Source organism: Perca flavescens, chromosome 11 (assembly GCF_004354835.1).
Source record: "Perca flavescens isolate YP-PL-M2 chromosome 11, PFLA_1.0, whole genome shotgun sequence".
Classification (NCBI taxonomy): Eukaryota; Metazoa; Chordata; class Actinopteri; order Perciformes; family Percidae; genus Perca; species Perca flavescens.
In genome coordinates, this window is record NC_041341.1 from 34,719,777 (window position 1) to 34,730,113 (window position 10,337).

The 10,337-nt window shown below is 43.5% G+C and overlaps 1 pseudogene; it reads left to right on the forward strand.

Moving 5' to 3' along the window:
- The first annotated feature begins 6,040 nt into the window (after positions 1 to 6,040).
- LOC114563697 (uncharacterized) lies at positions 6,041 to 9,551 on the forward strand (annotated as a pseudogene).
- Positions 9,552 to 10,337: the final 786 nt, after the last annotated feature.

Genomic DNA, 10,337 nt, shown 5'->3' on the forward strand with positions numbered 1-10,337 from the left:
TCGCGTTTTTTTAAATTTTTTATAGAGGACGAGTTTCCTTCTCTACATATTATATGCCTTGCTCCCTGGTATATATGGACATAGAAAATAAAGACACTGAAGAAATTGCACTGTAAAATCTAGAAACTATAAAGATAATAAAGTGATAAATTCCATGCACACTATAAACATGAATGGAACAGAGTATATTCATCAGTCATTTCCCCCCAGGCAAAATAGAAGGTCAAAAACCATTAAGGTGTCCTCTCCCTGTTGTTACATGAATGTACAGTAGCCTATAACACTAGATAGTTACTGGTCCAGTGAACTAAGTCTATAAATTGGGAGGATTGTACAGTTAGGATATGTTCTTAAAATTGTACAATCCTCCCAAATTATAGTCCCAGTTTACTGGACAACTCAAATTGTGTGCTAAGAATGCCAAATACAATGCACATGGAAGCAGAACAAAATTGATCCTTATTGTTAAAGAATAAAAAAAGAAATTATAAACTAAAATAATTTAAGGTGCATTGGGGAACTATAGAAATGTACAGCATTGTATGTATTGCCCTTAGTAACAGACTTTTATTTAAAACTCATTTGAAATGTTATCAGCCTTTTCTAATTATCTCAACAACTGCCATAATATATTCATCAAACTTCTTACAACAATATGAACAGCAGTCTTCATACAGCAATATAACAGTAACAACAATGAATGAATGAATGAGTGAACAGCAATATGCACCTATTGTATTTTAATCCAGGCTGATAACAAAAGTGTAAAACCACTGCTGAGTGAACAGAAAAGGTTCCAGGATTAAATAAATCCTGGCTGTTAGCCTGGTCAGGACCAGGCTAGCTGCACAGAATAAATCTCCATGGTGATTTATGTGCCTCTGCTTTCGTGAAACCGAGTCAAGGCTAAATTCATCCAGGATAACCAGGAAATCCCGGCTTAATCCCTTATCTTGGTTTTGTGAAACAGTCCCCTGATGCTCTAGGCTACGGCCAACCGTTGGTGGCAGTCATGCTAAAAGTTGTTATGCCAAACGCCAAAATAACAGAAGAAGAAGAACACTCATCCCGACCATGTGAACGCTGCCAGTCGGGGGCGCCACCATCATCATTACGGTCATCGTGTCTGGCAGTGCCTACCTCTGCTTCCTCAAGTACGTCTGTGCCGGCTGCTGCAAGCCTATGCAGGTGGCCCCTACTGTGGACGTGGACCACAACAAGGTGGAGGAGCAAGTGTAGCGAGGTGAAGAGATGGAAAAGTGACACAGACAGACAACAAGCAATGCTTTCCATACATGGGTTTATTGTCAACGTCATCACTGCTTGCGCACGCAACCGGGGGGCAGAAAGAAGACGTGTTTTGTGTAGCTAGCTAGCTAGCTAGTAGAGGCATCGCGTAAGTCAAAATGCCAAGGAGTTGTTGCGTAGTTAATTGTACAAACAGAGCCAGTGATGGGTGCCTGATGTTTAACATACCTAGGGGGAAGCATGCTTTGTCAAAAACCGGTGGAGGTTATGGCTTCAAGCCATAAGAGGGGCAGATTGGGGTCATATGCAAGAGTCATGTATCAATCAGAAAAGTTGCAGCTTGTGGTTGTTCAGCTAAGTGATATCTACCTGTCAGGGCTGTGGTACTCGAGTCCGGACCATAGACAATTAAAGGTCCGGACTCGAGACAAGTTTAGACAGCTAGCTAAAGCTACGCCGATGTTTTGCTAACGTTAGCGCAACAGTGTTAGCCTAGCCTACTAGGTAAATATTACGACTGCTTTCGGAGTTTACTATATCAATATAGTAAACTCCTAAGGCAGTCGTCTGCATCCACGTTGCCAACATAAGACCTGTGGCGTTAGTGCTTATTTTGTACATAACTGTATTGAATGAAATATTAAGCTTCGCTCCTCTGAGATGGGTGGGTTTTTGTTACGTTACATACAAAGCTAACTGGTTATAGTTAGCCTAAATTAGCTAACGTTGCAGAGACAGTGGCAGTAGAGCTTCGGCGAGCTAACCAAGACAGTGTTATGGCCCTCTCGCCCACAATCAACCTCTGCTGCGAAAAACAATCAACCTGCAGTGATGTTTTGAAACTAACATATCGTACCTTTTCCCAGAAATCCTGGCCATTATTTTAAGACATAAACCAACCATAAGGGTACACTCAGGAGTAACCCTGCTGCTAACACGGGCTATTACATTAGCCTAAAATGATAATTATAGCCATACATATATATCACAGTAACACTGCAAAATTAAAGACCGACAAACAGATCCAACTAAAATCATGTTTTATTGAGTCAGCAGTTATATACAAACAATAAGGAAAGCTTAAGGGAATACGCCACCGGAATGCATGTCGAAATTCTAGCAGCGATGTTTCCCCATTGGAATGAATGGCAAACAGAGCTATAGCTAGCTTCTCATAACGAGAGCTCTCCAGTAGAGATGGTCCGATACCGATACCAGTATCGGTATTGGCTCCGATACTGCCCAAAACGCTGGTATCGGGAAGTACTGGAGTTTGTGCACCGATCCAATACCATGTAATAAAGCCCTAAAGAAAATCTGCGTTAAAGTAGTTTATTTATGTTCTTTTTCCGTTATAACTGACTGTCAAACTGGAAAATAAAAGAAAGTTCTGTGGCATTTGTGTTTGTTCATGTTTTACAAAGAGTTTAACTTGAGCCAGACAGACAACAAAGATAGAAATCATATCCCATCCATACAGAGATAGTAGTATACAGCTGTTAAAACATAATAAAATATATGACCCACTGGTATCGGATCGGTACTCGGTATCGGCAGATACGCAAGTTCAGGTATCGGAATCGGTATCGGGAAGCAAAAAATGGTATCGGACCATCTCTACTCTCCAGCTCACAACAAATGATTAAATTGTAATCGGTCAAAAACGTTAGCTTTGTAAGACCATAGAGTATGTGTTATATAAATACCATGACGAAATTCAAAGTGTAAATATATGCAATGTATGTGTAAGAAATAAAAATAATCAGTCAAGCTGGCTATGCTTTATGAGGATACAAATCATAGTTGAATTATAGTTGTGTTTAGTGGAAGAGCACTGTGACAGCTTAGTCATGCAAAATGAGAAAAGGATACTGTTGTACGTGCAGAAAGCAGCACTGTATGACGGTGGTCAGAAAGCAACAAGAGTGCAGCAACAAAGTTAATATCAGTTTGATATCAGTTTGACTATGAGAATAAGTTACTCCTCAACCTGTGACAGGCAACAGCAGCGCATTGTTCTCTCTGACCATCAGCATAGTTAAAGTCTGCCTAAGAACTGATGAAGAGGGTGTGTGCCAAAAGACTGGGACCAGTCTGTGCACCAACCAGGGGAGGCTAAGTCTAAACCACGGTACTCCTCCAACTTTTAATAAACAAATCAAAATGCTCTTAGAGACTGATATATGAATTCATGTATAAGCCAGAAAATTCAGTCTGATGAGAGAAGCCTGTGTGCCTGCTCAATTGGACCCGTGTACATGTTTATGCTCTTATGATTTTACTTAAATAAATACTTGTTAAACTTTTAAATCCTCTCCTTGCCTACTTAGTGGATTTTGAAACGCACAAAGTGGTGACCCCGACGCGATACACTAAGTGGCGCCAGAGGACTTTCCCCCGAATCGAGCAGACAGGACGGACTCCAGTTTTTCCTTCACTCAAAACAGCACGCTGTCAAAAATAAGGTAAGCAGAAACCTGTTAATATCTAACTTCTGCACATTGAGCATAACCAAATTTTTGAGTGAAGAACAAGAGTGCCGTTGGTAAATTGAATGAAATCTTAAGAGTATAAAAGAAAACTAAACAGTAAAACGAAAATGCAAAAATTTGATCTAAAGAAAGCTTGTAAAAAGCTCCTGGTCCGCCGTGACCGGGGAGGTGGGCAACAAAAAATAAATCTAAATTAGCCTATAAAAAGCTCCTGGTCCGCAGTGACCGGGGAGTTGGGCAACAAAAAATAAATCTAAATTAGCCTGTAAAAAGCTCTTGGTCCACTGTGACCGGGGAGTTGGGCAACAAAAAATAAATCTAAATTAGCCTGTAAAAAGCTCCTGGTCCGCAGTGACCGGGGAGTTGGGCAACAAAAAATAAATCTAAATTAGCCTGTAAAAAGCTCTTGGTTCATTGAGACCGGAGAGTTGGGCAAAACTAAAATCAAAGAGGTAAACCTTCGAAGGTTCAATGGTCTGACGAGACCTATAAATTGGCTATAAGAGACTCGTAAAAAGCTTTTGATCTACAACTGGTCGGAAAGTTGAGTACATTGGGTGAAATAAAACCGTAAAAAGCTCTTGGTTAGAAAAATCGGAGAGTTGGTTTAATTTGACTTAATTAGAGGAATCGCAGTCGGTTGGTTGGTAGATACTGTAAAAAGCCAATGGTTGGTTATTCAGTCGGTTGGTTGGTAGATACTGTAAAAAGCCAATGATTGTGAATTCAATGCAATGACAGAAAACGTTTTACATTTCGATATGGAGGCAGATTTTGAAGTATATTGTGAAGAGGATAAAATTAATAAGGCACAGCTTGAAGTAGAAACAATTACTAGTGAAGGTTCATTGTGTGAAGTGTCCGAACGGACAGGGGAGAATACTTTAGGAAAAGAGTGAAACAGTAACAGGTAGTGGTGACGAAGTGAGTTTAGAGCTAGACTCAGATTTTGAGAGCAACATACAGCAGGACAAGAGACAGACTGACGTTACAGAGTCAAATTGACACTTTGAAAAGCAGAGACAATTGTTCGTTGAAAATATATACGGTTTCTTATATATAGTGTGTTTCGGGTGCTGTTGGGAACTGTATCATGGCATAAAGAAGTGAAAGATTGTGCATACAGTGCTGAAATGGAAGAACTGAAAGCTTTTCTGTTGGTGAAACTGGGGAAGAAAGCACCGGGGGGGCAGCAGAAACAATGGGTTGAGACAGGGAAAAAGATACTCTGTAAGTGGGAAAAGGAAGGACTGTTGGCAGACATAGGGAGAGATGAGAGTGTATTGAGAACTTTGAATATCAGAGCAGAGAGTCAGGCACGAGTGGCAGACACAGAATGGAAAGAAAAAGGGAGTAGTAGGTGGGGGCCTGCATGGGGCGTATACAAAAGAAGGCCGTGGAGAAAGATGTCACAAGGGGGCTGACTGAACTGCTGGGTAAACTGAAAAGGAAAAATGATAAGTTGGCAACATCTGGTGGCACAACTGAAGTAGTACCAGAAAAGACTAATAATAACCCAACCACAGCCACTGCCAGCGTGTACCCTTCCCTACCACGACCAACAGCACCTCCATCCTACGAGGCTATAACAGTGGTTCAAGCTCCTGTGGTGCCAGTAAAGAGAGGTGTGCTGGAAGTGAATGGAGGAGTTCTGGAGCTGGACATCCCCCAACACAACGACCTGGCAAATCTGGTGAAATGCACAGCCGACCTGACTGACACAATTGACAAACTAGAAAATCAAATGGAAAACACCAGAGCAGAAATGAGCCGGCTCAAGGGGGAATCCATGGTTGGGACACAGTCACCATCAGGCCAAGGACCCTCAGGACCATCGACTGCATCACTCCAACTGCCACCATCACAATCAACGCCTCAACTCCTGCCCCAACCTCAGTCCCAGAGCACTCCTAGAGGGGGTCTGCAAGTGAGACCACCTTTTGATCGATTTGTAAATGAGTATGCCCCCTCAGATAAAGGCTCCCAACACTCTGACTATACCTTCTCCAGCCACACCTCAGCGGTTAGCTTGAAGGAATCTGACGTATCCTCTACTGATGATGAAGATGAACAGCAGCACAGAATTATAAAACACTTCACCAAAAGGGGTCCCCCACACGATGGAGGCATGCAGAAACTGCAGCTGCAAGGTGTTTGAAGGAGAAGCGAAGGTCATGGATGAAGCAAGAAGAGTATATGACCTTAGAGACAGACTCCAAAAAGGGGGGGCTGGAGCTTTCCCTATTATGGAACACCCCTCAACCAACTTTGGAGTGTATGTGCCATTCAAACACAGAGATATGGCCCAAGGCTACAGAGACTCTCCTGGCATTTTCAATGACGTACTCAGAGAACACCTAACCCAAATCTCTCTGCCAGAAGACATCATCCTGCTCCAATATGTGGATGACATTCTCCTTGGTGCACCCTCCGCTGAGCTCTGCCTGCAAGCTACAGGAACCATCCTGTCATTTCTTGCATCCAAAGGTTTTAAGGTCAAGAAGGAAAAAGTTTAGTGTTGCAGGAGGAAGGTTGCCTTCCTGGGAAGAGAAGTCATTGCCACAGGTCAGACCCTATCCAGCCAACATCGAGAATCCATTCTCCAGCATCCTCGCCCAGAAACAGTACAGGACATGTTGTCTTTCTTGGGTTTGACGGGGTACAGCAGAAACTATATCCCTGATTACACCCTCCTCATCCAACCACTCAGAGACCTAGTGGCTGAAGCTGGAAACAGAAACCTAAATGCTCTCCTCCAATGGTCTCCTGAAGCTGAAACTGCCTTCTCCTTCACTAAGGAAGCACTCTCCCAGGCCACCATATTGGCTGCACCTGACTACACCTAGGCCTGTCGCGATAGTCAATAAATAGAGTTATCGCACGATAAAAAAAAATGAGCTCGATAATTTTTCCGGCCGCGATAATTCCCATTTGCATGTTTGTTTGTTTTCCTCGTCTCTCTCTACCAGAGAGACTGGAGGAACACTCTCGGTTCCTGAGCGTAACGAGGACTGAACCCTCTTGTCAGTCGCATGGTCTTTGTGTGGGCGGGACTCCAGGCCGAGAGAGAGAGACAGAAAAACGCTAGTTGAGAGTTGGAGCAGGGTTTCCCGCAGCACTTTGCAGTTAAGGCGCCGTCAAAAAAAAAAGTATATGAGCGATATCCACAGTGTTACTCGGCGTCCCGTTTTCTTCCTTTCATTCCAAACCACGCAACTGACAACCTGCAGGTGGAGGGGGGGGAGACAGGCTCGGACATACACGCCGCTGGACTCGTCAGTCTCGCAAGCGGTTTCAGGAAAGTGGCTGCATGTGTTCGACAATGCACAGAACATTAACGGTACAAGCCTACAGCTGTCCACGGACTGTGTGTGTGTGTGTGTGTGTGTGTGTGTGTGTGTGTGTCGGCCCGCCCCCACAAAGCTCCGACCTGAAGAGGAGCAGAAGCCGCACCTTCGCCAAAATGAAGACTGAAAAACAGAACTATTTTGGTACATTTACTGGCCATGTGGCATATAGCCATACAGATAGATTTAATTTATTAATTATATATTATTTAAATTTAATATTTAGTGTTTAATAATTGTAAAATGTAGTACAGAGTCTGTAGTCTGAGAACTTACGTGTCACAAAAGGCAATCCCACAACTGTACATCAGCGTGAAAGACGACATACTAAAGGAGATCACAGACATATTGTGGATATTTAAAATGTCTTCCAGTTCCAGTGTTAAATATTCTTTAGAAATAAGTATATTGATCTTTGAAAAGGTGTACCTGCATTATTATGCCATTATCATTATATTAGATGCAAATGGTCTCTCGATGACAATATTATCGTTTATCGCAATAATTTCTGAGACAATTTATCGTCCAGCAAAATTTGTTATCGTGACAGGCCTAACTACACCATTCCATTTCATCTTGATGTTTCTGTCAAGAACGGACATGTTCATGCTGCTCTTTTCCAGAAAAAAGGGGGAGACAGGTTAGTGCTAACCTACCACAGCTCGAAATTGGACACTATTGAACAAGGACAAACATCCTGTGCTCAACATCTGGCTGCACTATTGAAAGCTGTCCAAAAAACTACCCACCTGGTCATGCATCACACATTGCAGATCCACACGGACCACGGAGTGACCGCATTCCTGCAGAGCAATGCATTCACGTTCAGTACTGAACGAAAACTGAAAATACAGAAGGAGCTGAGACAACCCCACATCACTTTTGTAACTTCAGCCATCAATTTGGCAGACAAAATGGGACACGGAAAAACCCACAGCTGTGAAGAAGTGGCAACACAAGAACTGAAACTCAGGCCAGACCTGAAAAACGAACCTTGGCTGTACACAGATGGATGCTGCTACAAAGGAGAAAATGGAAATGTGACTGCTTATGCTGTGATGGAACAACACGCAGACGGTACACACACCGAAGTGGACTCAGGAATAATACCACAACCTGCATCAGCACAAATGGCTGAAATATTGGCACTCACAAAAGCACTGCAGTGGTTAGAAGGGAAAAGGGTCAATATCTACACAGACTCAGCATACGCACATGGAGCGGTGCATATAGATGGACCACAATGGCAGAAGAGGAATTTCCTGACCACCAGCAAGACTCCTGTCAAGCACAAGGATCAACTGGTAACCCTACTGGAAGCAGTAAAAGTGCCAGTAGCAGTGGCAATAATGAAGTGCAAAGGACATGACAAAGCAGACACAAGGGTGGCAAAAGGAAATGAAGCAGCAGACCAAAGAGCCAAAGAAGTTGGAGGGTACACTCCCAGACAAATGACACTGCAACCAGAGGGAGGACCAACAGAACTAACCACAGAAAACATAAAAGACATCCAAGAAGAGGCCAGACCATACGAACATTCAGAATGGCAGAGAAAAGGAGCATGCAAGGATAAAGACGGCATTTGGAGGTCACACACTGGACACATAGTGGCTCCGGCAAAGCTATGTCGACTATTGTTCCCAACCATGCACGGCCCCACCCATGAGGGAACCAGAAGAACCCTTACAAACATGAAAGAACTATGGTGGCACCCATGGATGTCAGACATCATCACCAACTTTGTGGAAGAATGTGACACATGCAACAAACACAATAACAAGAAACCATTCAAGGCCCCAGCAGGAAAATTCCCTGTGCCTACAGCCCCCTTTCAAGACATCACCATAGATTTCACAGATATGGGGCAAGAGAACAGAGTAGGGGAAAAAGGTATCTCCTTGTAATGGTAGACAGATTCACAAAATGGGTTGAAGCGATACCAAGTAAAGATGAAACAGCACAGACAGTTGTAAAATGGCTGAAAAATGAACTAGTACCCAGATATGGCGTACCACGCACAATAAGATCAGACAATGGATCTCATTTTGCTAACAAACATCTACAGAAAGTAGAAGAGGCATTAGGGATCATACACAGATATGGGTCAGTTTATCATCCACAATCACAGGGATTAGTGGAGAGGGCCAACCAGACACTGAAAAGAAAAATCGCTAAAGCATGTGAAGGTACAAAACTAACATGGGTAGAAGCACTGCCGTTAGCTTTTATGTCCATGCGCAGTTCCCCAGGATCTGACACACACTTATCTCCTCATGAGTTACTGACTGGAAGAAAAATGCCAGGCCCACCCAGGGATGGAGGTCATATGCCATCCCTGGATGTGTGTAAACAAGAATATGATGACTACATGAAGGCATTGACCAGTTTACTTCAGTTTTATCTGAACAGGTTGCCAGAGCACAGACCCCGGGAGAAGAGGAGCCCCAGAGCAGTGTCAAGGTAGGTGACTGGGTGCGAGTGAAAGTCCACAAGAGAAAGTGGGCCGAGCCCAGGTGGCTTGGACCGTACGAAGTGAGGGAGGTTACCTCACACTCTGTCCAAGTAAAAGGCCAGGCAGGAGCTGCTTGGCACCACCTGCCACATTGTGCCCCAGCACCTACACCTTCCCGTGATTTGAGGGAAGTTAGAGCTGATTTGATCAACAATGCCGCTCCCGTTCAAACTTAGGCAATCAGGCCAAGGGAGTGAACCCAGACAAAAATACTACTATGGATGCACATGGAAGGTCTGGGTAGGTATGCTAATATCTACAGCCATACTCGTTATGTTGTTATTTTGGTTCATAGATACCAAATATGACAGAGGAAGAAGGGAGGTTCAGGTCACTAGAACAAACGGACAGATCACATTGTCATTTATTAGGGGACACACAAGCACAGCCCTATTAGACCTATGTGACATAGTGCCATGCACCACCAAAGACAGAAGAGAGGAAGTCATATACATATGCGTCATGACCAACTCAGACAAGTGGTGTAGCAGTTGGAAGTGTGTCATAGCTAACACAAGCTCAGATTGGGGAAATGTGGGATGTGAACCATATGATACAATGCACCTTACGATAACACATAGGGACCTGAAATCCAGACTGAGTGTAGGTAGAAAGCAGGAAGGACGATGCCAGGAACAGAAATGTAATCCTATATATGTGACGTTGAAGGATCCAAAACCAGAGGATGCAGGGACTTATGTTATGGGATTGTATGCTGAAGGGAAAGATCCATTAGGA